The 12,247-nt window shown below is 43.9% G+C and overlaps 1 protein-coding gene across 1 annotated transcript in view; it reads right to left on the bottom strand.

Annotated features, from left to right (window-relative positions):
- KCNS3 (potassium voltage-gated channel modifier subfamily S member 3) overlaps positions 1-12,247 on the bottom strand; it is a 173,001-nt gene that overhangs the window by 82,000 nt on the left and 78,754 nt on the right. The window lies entirely within an intron of this gene.

Below are 12,247 nucleotides of genomic sequence, written 5' to 3'. Positions count from 1 at the left end.
AGTAGGAAGTGACACAGAGCTCAGAGATCAGTAGGAAGTGACACAGAGCTCAGAGATCAGTAGGAAGTAACACAGAGCTCAGAGATCAGTAGGAAGTAACACAGAGCTCAGAGATCAGTAGGAAGTGACACAGAGCTCAGAGATCAGTAGGAAGTGACACAGAGTTCAGAGATCAGTAGGAAGTGACACAGAGCTCAGAGATCAGTAGGAAGTGACACAGAGTTCAGAGATCAGTAGGAAGTGACACAGAGTTCAGAGATCAGTAGGAAGTGACACAGAGCTCAGAGATCAGTAGGAAGTGACACAGAGCTCAGAGATCAGTAGGAATTGACGCAGGGCTCAGATCAGTAGAAGGAAGTGACACAGAGCTCTGACATCAGTAGGAATTGACGCAGGGCTCAGATCAGTAGAAGGAAGTGACACAGAGCTCTGAGATCAGTAGGAAGCGACGCAGAACTCTGAGGTCATTAGGAAGTGATGCAGAGCTCAGTAGGAAGTAATGCAGAGCTCTGAGATCAGTAGGAGGTGATGCATCAATCAGTAGGGAGCGACACAGAAGTCAGAGATCAGTAGGAAATGATGCAGAGTTCAGAGATCAGTAGGAAGTGAGGTAGGAGCTCCTGGTAATTCTATTCATAATATTTCAATAGTCACAGAGCAGCTTCATTCTTTATATTCCATGTATTATGAGTAGAATATTGTTTGTTTGTTTTTTGTAGCACTCTTTGGTAACATAGTATAGATGCGGCTGGCAGCTTTAGGGTTTGGCTCACTTAGGCTTCCCCTCCAGCAGGCAGGGGGTTAACTGTTATGTGCAACCGCTTTTTTGCCCAGACAAGAAGACAGGAAACCAGTGTTTCCTCATGTTGTGTTATGTGTGAGGGCACAGTGGGCCACCTCTCCCTTGGGGCCCATGTGCACAGCAAACAATGCACCCATGGATGATATGCCACTGTCCCTTGGTGACTGGGCACTCAGAAACTGTGACACGAAGACAAGGAGAAAATCCCCAGGTCTGTGTAAGCTCCAGCTAGGATCAATTCTGGCCCTTCATTTGAATTGTAGGAGGAAGTTGAGGAGGTCACATATTCCCCCATAACGCAGAAGCACCAGTTATTTGCTTGGGATTATTAGCCAGGGATAAGCAGGACAGTGTGGTAAAGGTGAGTATTAGCAGTTACATACCACTCCTTCATTGACCACTTTCCTAATTTAACCAACCACAATGATGACGCATATTGCATAGTAGGTAAGGCTAAAAAAATAGTCCATCCAGTTCAAAGTGTGTAGGTGTACATGTGTCAGTGTCTATAATTATTTCCCATATGCCTGTATGTTGTGGTTTTTTTTAAGATGTAGATCCAAGAGTCTTTTAAAAATATCCATTCTCCCCACAGCCACCACCAACTGCAGAAGAGAGTTCTCCTTATTGCCCTGACAGTGAAGAACCCCCTGTGCAATCTAAGGTTAAACAGCTTCTCCTCCAGTCTCAACATGTGGCCCCATGTCCTCATACAATCCCTGGGACTGAATAGTTGATTTCCTATGTTGGGATCCCCATTGAGGTATTTGTAGATTGCTATCATGTCCCCCCTTATCGATTCTCCAGAGTGAATACATTTTGTGTTTGCAGACAGTCCTTGTAATTGAGGTCCTCCAGTCTTCTTATTAATTTTGTTGTCCTTCTTTGGACTCTCTCCAGCTCCAGAACATCCCTTCTGAGGACCGGGGACCAGAACTGGACAGGATAATCCAGATGTGGCCTAACCAGGGTTTTATAAAGTGGCAGAATTATAGTTTTATCCTTGGAGTATATCCCATTGTTTATGCATGATAATATTATAATATTGCATGCTATTACTCAATCTGTTATCTATTAGGACCCCTAGATCCTTCTCCATCCTTGATTCTCCAAGAGGTTATCCACCTAGTGAATTATTTGTATTTATGTTTCTTGCCCCCAAGTGCATTATTTAAAATTTCTCCACATTGAACCTCATTTGCCTTTTGTCTGCCCACGCCATCATTTTATTCAGGTCATTCTGAAAAATTTCTATGTTCTGATGTGAGTTTATTGTTCTACTTATTTTTGTGTCATCCGCAAAAACTGAGACTAAAATAGTTATCCCATTCTCTATATCATTTATAAATCAATTGAATAGAATTGGTCCCAAGACAGAACCTTGCGGTACTCCACTCACCACTCCAGACCAATCTGAGTACATGATATTTATCACCACCCTTTGTATACGTCCCTGTAACCAGTCCATGCCTGCAGATCTCAACTTGTATATTAAGCCTTTATGGGGGACTGTAGCAAATGCTTTTGTAAAATCCAGATACACAGGCCTCCCCCTATCAAGATGGCAGCTCACTTCCTCGTAGAATGTTAGCAGATTGGTCTGGCATGTAACTTTGTACTTGTAATTTTGCTTTGTGTCGTGTGTTTCTGTGTACATTGGGATGCCTCATAATTTTGCTTGTGTCCCTTTCCAATGAGCCTAGGGACCGTTTTGCTCATTTAGCTTTAAGATGTATTTAATTCCCATATTGACATCCCTGCAGCCTCATGCCCCATGCTGCACTATGCCTTCTGATAACAGATGCCCATTCCAAAATTGAATATGTTGTAAACTAAGCACATTTCCACATAGATCTGGCTCAGCACTCAGCTTTGATGGGAATGGAATTGTCTTTTACATGCCAGGTCTTAGTCAGCTGCAATATTTAATGCACTAAACAGCTTACACTGATGTCAATTGTAATTACAAAGGTTTGCTAAATAAGCTTTTAAATTCATAGATAGGATTGATTGGGACTTAGGTATCAAGTGATATTTTTATGTATGTAAAGGCTATAATTCATCCAGGTCATGGTATATCTAGTAGTAGTTATTCACATTCAACTGTACTTATACTTTAGCACTCATTCACACCAATGCAATTTGTCGCATCCTATTTTCAGCAGTGGAACTGTTCAAATCGTTGCAACTCAAGTAGCAGCGCCTTTGAAAAAGGTTCCTGCACTACTTTTCTGCAATTTTATTGGGACTTGCATTGAATTTTGTTAAATCAAGTCGCAAGCCACGATGAAATCACATATCCAAATTGCACTAAAATCATGCTGATGTAGTGTGATTTCAAAACCGCACTGGTATGAACCAGGGCTTAATCATGAACTTGTTTCATAGCTTATCCATGCCACTTCTTCAATTTTAATAAGCAACAGGAAAATACGCCAGCTTTTAAAATATAATTTGTAGATATAAATGCTGGAAGATTTTCTTTCAATATTCAAAAAAGTCTTCAACATTACATGACAAGTCTGAATGTCACTAAATGCTATAGACAAGTGATACTGTAAGTTTTGGCCCTAGAAGCCTGGCACAATCATTTTTACCATAGCATATAGAGAACCTAAAAAAAAAAAAGTGTACCCTCACAGAGCCTGGCCCCTAACCCTAAACTAATCCTAAGTTATCAATAAAAATGATCGCATATCAAAAACACAGCCTTCAGCACTTTACATAAAGTGTACCTAACCCAAGAATAGAAATTTAATATACTGCAGCTTACCAGTCTTGGTAGTGGTGGCTGCATTTATTTTCTTTTTTCATTTTTTTTTTCTTTTGTTTTTTTTCACCTGGTGGTCATGCCATTAACACAGTCACACTCACTAATTGTATTATGGAAAAGAAACCTTGTCACACCAGGGAGGGACTACAGGACACTTCTCTTTCTACCTGTCTCCATACCATAGACAAAAGGTGTTCGGCAGGTGAGCTGGACAGGGCTGCTTGTGATAATAATGCAGAGCGATCAGGAGAGCGTCCGATGTCTTGCAGGATCAAAAGATTTTTTTAGACATAGGGTTTTCGTACGCTTTGCCCAGGCCTAATTCTCCCTTAACCTTAAGATCTGGCTACACCTGCCTCCCAACAACTTAGACAGCTGCTAATCTGTCAATATCCTTTCCAGGAGTAACATGTATCATTCTAGAGTTGTGAATAAGGTCCCATTCACACCTGAATAAGGTCACATCAGGTGCTCATGCGCACTTTTTTTGTGCATTTTTTTCCATGTTTGTAATGCGACAGCAGCCCATTTAATTGAATGGGCTGCCCTTCTTGTGCCAAACCCACCAAAGTAGCTGCATTTTTTCTGGGCAGTGGCCCTTGCAGATTTTTGTACATGTAATAAAACATGCATATCCAAACAACCCCCCCCCCCCCATCTACCGGTCATTCTGGACACTTGCTCCATCTAGGCAGGTAGTGGGCAGCGGCTCCTATGTCCTCTCCTCCATCATGGCGGCTTCCAGCATGCGGTTCCTCCCTTTCTCCTAGGCGTCCAATAGGATCGCCTGTCCTTTCAGCCAATCGGGTTACGGGTCTCAAAACCCGCTTCCTGATTGGCTGGAAGGAGAATCAGTGTTACAATAGCTAATATTCATTTGCTGTTATAACACAACTGGGTGGGCTTCATTCGCATTCTTTGCTCCCCAAGCCCACCCTATTTTGAAGCCTATTAGAGCCTCTGGCTCTAACCAGGTGCTTAGAAAAACAAAACACCCCCGCCATTCTAATTCATGCATCCGATGCCCTGCAAGGGGCTGGATGCAAAGAGAGGGGGGGCAACGATTGATAGGGGGTGGCGTCCGTGTGCCCTTAAAGGGCAGGCCACCCCTGCTGTATAATAAATTAGAACTTAACCCTACTTATCCGAAAATAAATTTAAAATCCCTAACACTTGAGCCAGTATGCAACTAGAAAAATATATACTTACTAGTCCATGCAGTCCAACATTGTCTTCTTGCAGGTGAAGTTCCCCTTGTACCCCTCCCAAGCCATCATCTTGAAATGAGATCTGTCAAATGTGTAGACATGCTTCAGGACTTTGTCAGACTCCATAGACCTGGAAGAGACTTGTGTGACATAGACATCCCAGGACAGTGTTGCCAACCATCAGCCAGTAAAAAATGGTCACTTTTCTCCTGCCAGGAAATGGAGAAGGTTACCAGTAAAAAAATGTGGCTGTTACACTCATGTGCAGTTCCAGTCCAGCTGAGACCACCTGAGTGCCTGCTACAGTGTGTTCAGGTGGCGCAGGTGGAGGAGGGTCTAGTGGAGGCGGTGCCCGAGTGTGTGTGATGTCATAGTGGAAGGGAAGCCATTGGAGTGGCCAGAGGTTAGTGTGCGGGTCTGCGGGACCTGGAGCAAGGCAAGTCAGGAGTGGGACTGTCAGTGCTGTTTGGACCGAAGGGACCACCTGGCGTGGAGAGCGACTGTCAGTGTGACTCAGAAGGGGACGTGTCGTGTGGCCGAGATGCCATCATCATCTATGTCAGTGTAACTGTGAGAGTCAATTCATGTGTGTGTGTGCGACCATTCTAATTTCTTGCCCACCTGAGTCCTGCCCCTGAGCTACTTATACTTACCATAAAGAAAATAAAATAAGAAATCAGTTTTTTGCCTTAATATCTACCTGAAATCATAATGCCAATTGCATATTATACTTGTTTGTAGCCTAAATACTGAAGTTTGCACTTAAAACTATAATTTTGAACTTTTTGGACATGCCAGTAAAAACTTGGCTGTGCCAATAAATTTTGGGTGGCGTGCCAGTTAATTTCAATCGGGTAGGTTGAAAACACTATGCCAGGAGGAAGCGATGGCTGGATATGTCAAGGATTTCGAAAATGAAGATGTAAAAAAAGGCAATTACAGTTTACATTTATTTTTCTGCAATGGTGTAAGAGGGAGAGAGAAGGCAGGTATGAGGACGTTATGCAAATAGATGAATGTCGACTGTAACTGTACATATTGTACATCAGGGTGCTGCAGTCTTCATACTGTTTGCAAAATATATTCTATTGTTTAATAATAAAATAAATGGTCTTTCTCAATCTCATTCCTAGTCATCACGTTTTCCACTCATTAGTATTCCAGTACAATGCAGGACTCCAATACCAGACTAAAATCACAGTGTCACTGCAAAACATCACTAATCTCTCCTGACAGTTCAAATCCCACTATGAGTCGATTCAAAGCCCACCACTTGACTTTACCAATTTAAACTAACTGTTACAGCTAGGCTTTTAATTTAATTTGTAGCGTTACACTGTCAAGAGATAACCTGACTTAAAGTGATATTGCCATTTCTCCTTGCCCTACACTTGAACACTGCGAGCCCGAGGGTCTATGAGATGCATCTCTCTTCTTGGTGTCCTCTGCCCATCCTAAAGACATCCCACCACTTTCATTGGATTCAACCTGAGCAACGCATATAAAAGAAATTGAAAATTATTTATGGAAGAATGGAAAAAATATAATTCTTTTGCTACCCTTTGCCTTATTTTTTACTCTATATCAGGGATATACAATTAGTGGACCTCCAGCTGTTGCAGAACTACAAGTCCCATGATGAACAGCAAGACTCTGACAGCCACTAGCATGACACCCAGAGGCAGAGGCATGATGGGATTTGTAGTTTTGCAACAGCTGGAGGTCTGCTAATTGCATATCTCTGCTCTATATCCTAAACTCCCAGGGTTGGGGCAGTTGAGCTAGAAGAGGGGAGAGAACGTGTGCTTGAAGAAATGATTGGGGGGGAAAGGGGGGCGGAGAGGATTTGTGCAGGAAAGGGAAGAGGATTTGTGCTGGCTGGGAGATATGATATGTGTTGGGAGGAGGGATTGGGAGAAGGATCTATGCTAGAAGGGGGAGAGGATTTCTGTTGGGAGGGAGGATTGAAGTGAGCCTGCCAATTAGTGAAATGCCGCGTACACACAATCGGAATTATGGTTGGAAGAAGGTCTGATGGTTTCGCCTGATGGAATTCCACTCAAGCTGTCTTGCATACACACGGTCACACCAAATTCCGACCGTCAAGAACGTGGTGACGTACAATTCGTACGACAGGACTAGAAAAGGGAAGTTCAATAGCCAGTAGCCATTAGCTTCCATCTCGTAGTTGAATCTGAGCATGCGTGAGTTTTTGCACATCGGAATTGCATACACATGATCGGAGTTTCCGATAGAAAGTTTTTCCATCTGGAAAATTGAGAACATTTTTGCTGGCGGGAATTTGGCCAGCTAAATTCCGATGGAGCCTACACACGGTCACATTTTCCAATGAAAAGCTCTCATCGGTCTTTTGCTGGCCGAAATTCCGATTGCGTGTACGCGGCATTAGATTTTATTTTTTTTGGTGAGTGGTGATTTTTGCTGAAAGGATAAAATGGGTGGAGATTTTGCTTGTGGTGGGAATTTTGCACACTTCTAGCGTTAAACACCTTTGACATCAACTCTCTTTTCATTTTGTACTCCTAATGGCTACTTTGCATTACATACTCCTGCCCCGTGGATATTTCATACTTGAAACCAAAGTGTTCATTGTCTCAGCAGTTGCTGGTTGCTAAACAGTTTCTGACTATTTCAATGAAGTTCTTCTTTAAGGTAGGCTCAGACAAAGTGTTAGCTCTCTATTTTCAGCGTGCACAAAAGTATACAGTATGTAATGGATGAGTTTCATATTAAAAAAAATGATTGTGCTGAGGTTTATGTGTGTCTGTAGAACTCTTGATTGTGGCACAGCACTGAAAGCATATTTTATAGGCACACGGAGGGCTGGGTTTGCTTACTCATGCCCTTAACCATATGCCGACTGCGCTATAGCAAAATGGCAACTACAACACAGTCAGTCAGTTCTGAGACAGTGTCATATGATGTCCTCTCATGACCCGCTGCGACACGCCCCCAGCATGCTCTGTTCTTCGGACACAGCTGATCACAGATCGGAGTAAAGAGCCAATCACAGCAGCTCTTTACCATATGATCAGCTGTGTCCAATCACAGCTGATCATGATGTAGACACTGCATTCCTTTCCTCACACTGTCACAGCATGAGGAGAAGAGAGAGCTGGTAACTGGCTAGTGTGAAAGGGAACATCTGCACTGAGAATTAGGGTACTGGTCATCAGTGTACTGATGATCAATGCAGCCCCAACAGTGCCCATCAGTGCCAATCAGTGCCTCCTAATCAGTGCCGCCTGTCAGTGCCTATCAGTGCCACCTATCAGTGCCCTTCAGTCCTGCCTGTTAGTTCCCATCTGTGCAGCCTCATCAGTGCCTCCTCGCAGTGCCACTCCAGTGCTGCCTCATCAGTGCCCATCAGTGCAGCCTATCCGTGCTGCCTGTTAGTGCCCATCAGCGCACATCAGTGAAGGAGAAAAATTACCCGTTTGCAAAATTTTATAACAGAAACTAAGAAAAATCTATTAATTTGTCAAAAAATTTTGTTTGTTTTGCAAAAAATAAAAAAACCCAGTGTTGATAAAATACCCCAAAATAAAGTTCTATTTGTGAGAAAAAAAAATTATGAAAATTTCATATGGGTACAGTGCTGCATGACCGCGCAATTGTCATTCAAAGTGCGACAGTGCTTAAAGCTGAAAATTGGCCTGGGCAGGCATGGGGTAAAAGTGCCCAGTAGGCAAGTGGTTAAAGTGGTTGTAACCCCTCACACATACCCAGTGAAGTGACTGGCCTTAGATGATACACAGAGATTAAACAAAATCCTCTACATGACTTGTAACGGTCTTCTTTTCTCTACATTCCTTTAAAGTCCAGAATTTATAAATCTTGTCTGGCTGTCAGAAAACAGGGGGCAGAGAGCTGAAGTTACAATCTGCAGAGCTCAGTGAGGAGAGCTCTGACAGCTGATTGGAGGGAAGGGACACACACCCCTTCAAATAGCACACAGGAACACAGATGAGTTGAGGCTGTCAGTCAGCTGGAGGTCCCTCCCGTCACCTTTTTTCTCTTGGTGTCAGGAAGATTTGTCAGAAGTGATTCATACTGCCCTTGTACACACGGTCAGAGATTCCGACGGAATGTGTCCGATCGGAGCATTTTGTCGGATATTCCGACTGTGTGTGGTCTGCATCGGACTGTTTCCGTCGGAATATCCGTCGGATCAAATTTTCCTACTTGCCGGAAATATTTTCCGACAAAATGCTCCGATCGGACATACTCCGATTATGTGTAGAGAATTCCGATCGGACAGAGTGCCACGCATGCTCAGATCAAATTCCTACATCAAAGCTATTGGCTACTAGCCTGAACATAATCCCGTCGTAACGAAATTACGTCATCACGTTCTGAAAGATGGGATTTTCCGACAACTTTTTCCGACCGTGTGTACGGTATGCAACAGTTTCGGACAAGATCCGTCAGACAAAATCCGACGGATTTGGTTGTCGGAATCTCCGACCGTGTGTACAAGGGCTTAGGTTTCATGTGCACTTGAACTACTTTGACTGCCGGCCACAGGAAAATGTAAAATCGCACCGTGTTTTTGCACGTTTTGCAGCCAGGGGTCAAAATGTTCCTATCCTGAACGCGATTCTTCCGCGCTCAGGAGGGGGAAGTTAGGAGAGGTTGAATCTCTCCTAACCTCAGCAGTTCCTAAACAATCCTAAAAGCCTATCTGTACATGGACACATAGACTTTTATGGAGTTGAGTTGAAGTGGAAGTAAACCCATCGATTTAAACAGTTAAAAAAAAAGGCATGCCGGGAATGCTAACTGCACATTGGTTGGCTCTCAGCCAAACTATCAAACCATCCAATGGCTGGTGTCATAACGAATCACATGTGCTGCACCATAGCAGTTGAGGATTAAACAGAGGCAAAGATGGCAGCTTCCTTGGCTGAAAACGATAGGGGAGTTTACTTCCACGTTAAGGAGCTTTGGCAAAAAACACCATGCTTTGTTCATATTTCATGTCTGAGGTTTATAATCACTTTAAGCCCCTCCTAATATTTACCGTTGGGTCACACCAACTGTTTGCCGCTGTGTGATGCATGCGCTGCATTACTATTTTACTTGGGATGCTCAAAGGTGCCTCAGTGTTTTTGCAATCCAAGCAATGCTCTTGGCCCCCGAGGAAGGTTGTCCCCTCCAGGCCACCATAATTTGACCATATCCACTTTTTTGCCACATGCCACTGTCTCCTTCAAGTATCTCTCATTCACAGGTTCTCAATCTAGGAACTATGTTTACACTTATACCAACATGACCTGTACAATATATAGCACTTGCCTTATCCCTGTTCTCTGGGCTTTTATAGGCCATATGCCATCAGTAGGCCCTGTCTTGGTTTTATACTGGGTCTTCTTAAAGTGGTTGTATAGTCAAATTTTGGACTTTAACCTACAGGAAAGCCTATAATAAGGCTTACCTGAAGGTAAAAAAAAATCTCCTAAACCTGTACGGTTTACGAGATATTTACGAGATAGTCCCCTCGCAATACGCCGCTGACTGCAGCGACGCATGCGCAAAGGGGATTCTCGGCTGAAAGCGCGGGAGTGACGATATTGCGGCTCCGACCACTCACAGCGCCTGAGCCGCGATACCCAGAAGAAACGCAGAGGGAACATGTCAGCTCCCTCAGCGTGGATCGGGCCAGATGTCGGGGCCTCGTTCTAAGGTATTTCATAATGAGCTAGTATGCGGTGCATACTAGCTCATTATGCCTTTTCCTTTGCAGGTCAGGAAAAAAAAAAAACTTCAGCGGGTATACAACCGCTTTAATTACCTTGGCTCTGCTGTTCCTGAGACTCTACTTTTGAGGCCTGAAGTCTCTTCAAATCCAAGTCTAAACGCATGACTTGTGTTCACGTATTGTTTTCCAAGATTAGCAATGACAGACATGAGCCAGCTGTCCTTAAGTAGAAGGAGGGATCCCTGGGGAGAATCTGGGAGCATGAACTCTGTGAATGGGTAAAGATGAAGTCTACTGGAACTCTCATGGGGCTTCAGAGAGCTGGCAACAATTTCAACCAGTTCTACTGAAGAGGTTCATACATCACCAGGGACTGGATTGTCAGAAAGCAATGCACAACACGGCTTATCTCCAGATCTCTTATAACAGGAGTTCAGACTTTCTGCACTGCATCACACACCCAACTGTAGCTGTCTTATCATGAGATCAGCAAAACTCTGCACTGCACACACTATATTACCAAAAGTATAGGGACACCTGCCTTTACACGCACACAAACTTTAATAGCATCCCAGTATTAGTCCATAGGGTTCAATATTGAGGTGGCCCACTCTGCAGCTATAACAGCTTTAACTCTTCTGGGAAGGCTGTACACAAGGTTTAGGAGTGTGTCTATGGGATTGTTTGACCATTCTTCCAGAAGAGCATTTGTGAGGTCAGGCACTGATGTTCGGCTCACAGTCCCCACTATAATTCATCCCAAAGGTGTTTTATCGGGTTGAGGTAAGGACTCTGTGCAGGCTGGTCAAGTTCCTCCACCCCAAACTCACTCATCCATGTCTTTGTGGACCTTTGTGGATCGGATAATTTTTCGGATCAGCAAATATTAATTGAATTTTGCAAAAACCTGTGAAAAGTCCACCACCATATAGTCCCCACTGTAATATCCACGTCATCTCCCTCACTGTAACATCCACATCATCTCCCCCACTGTAATATCCACGTCATCTCCCCCACTGTAATATCCACGTCATCTCCCCCACTGTAATGTACATCTCCCCCACTGTAATAGACTTCTCTCCCACTCACTGTAACATCCACAGACATCTCCCGCACTGTATATCCCCGGATGGTTTTGATAAGTGGACCCCATTAGGTTTCTGACTTGAGGCCCTATGCACATTGGACATTTAGACCTGATGCACGAGGCTCCAGTGTGGGCTGGAGGCACAGGGGCACCACGCAGGTCCACTGGCAGCCTGTTAAACCTCTATGAAAGTCTGAAAGTTGCTGCAACTAGACCTTGCACCCAGTGCTGCTGTTTAGGCCAGTATTATGTGCCCAGGGACGAATGCCCAGAATGCAAGAATGCTGCATTGTGGACATCCGTCCCTGAGCACATAATACTGGCCTAAACATTTGTACAGCTCAATGCACGTGCACAGCCCCAGCAGCTGTCAGCCTCTCAGGGTTTAGCTGGGCAGTGCACATGTGCCTTCAAGCATATGACCTAAAGTAATTAAATATGTGCAAAACAGATTATGGTTTAGGTTGTATTTATGCCCAAAAAAATTGAAAATCTAAAAATAGTTAAAGTGGTGTTTGTTTGTTTGTTTTTTTTTGGGGGGGAGAGGAGGTGGATACACCAAACACATTAGTTATACGCCGCCAGGTGTACCAAGATGGCCACTGCTCCAGAGGTAGGCTGAAGCCGTGGCCTTTCCTAAGGCTGAGGCAGTGGA

Source organism: Lithobates pipiens, unplaced genomic scaffold (assembly GCF_037356315.1).
Source record: "Lithobates pipiens isolate NorthernLeopardFrog02 unplaced genomic scaffold, aLitPip1_a1.2 Scaffold_18, whole genome shotgun sequence".
NCBI classification, from domain to species: Eukaryota; Metazoa; Chordata; class Amphibia; order Anura; family Ranidae; genus Lithobates; species Lithobates pipiens.
This window is presented reverse-complemented; position numbering and strand designations above follow the sequence as displayed.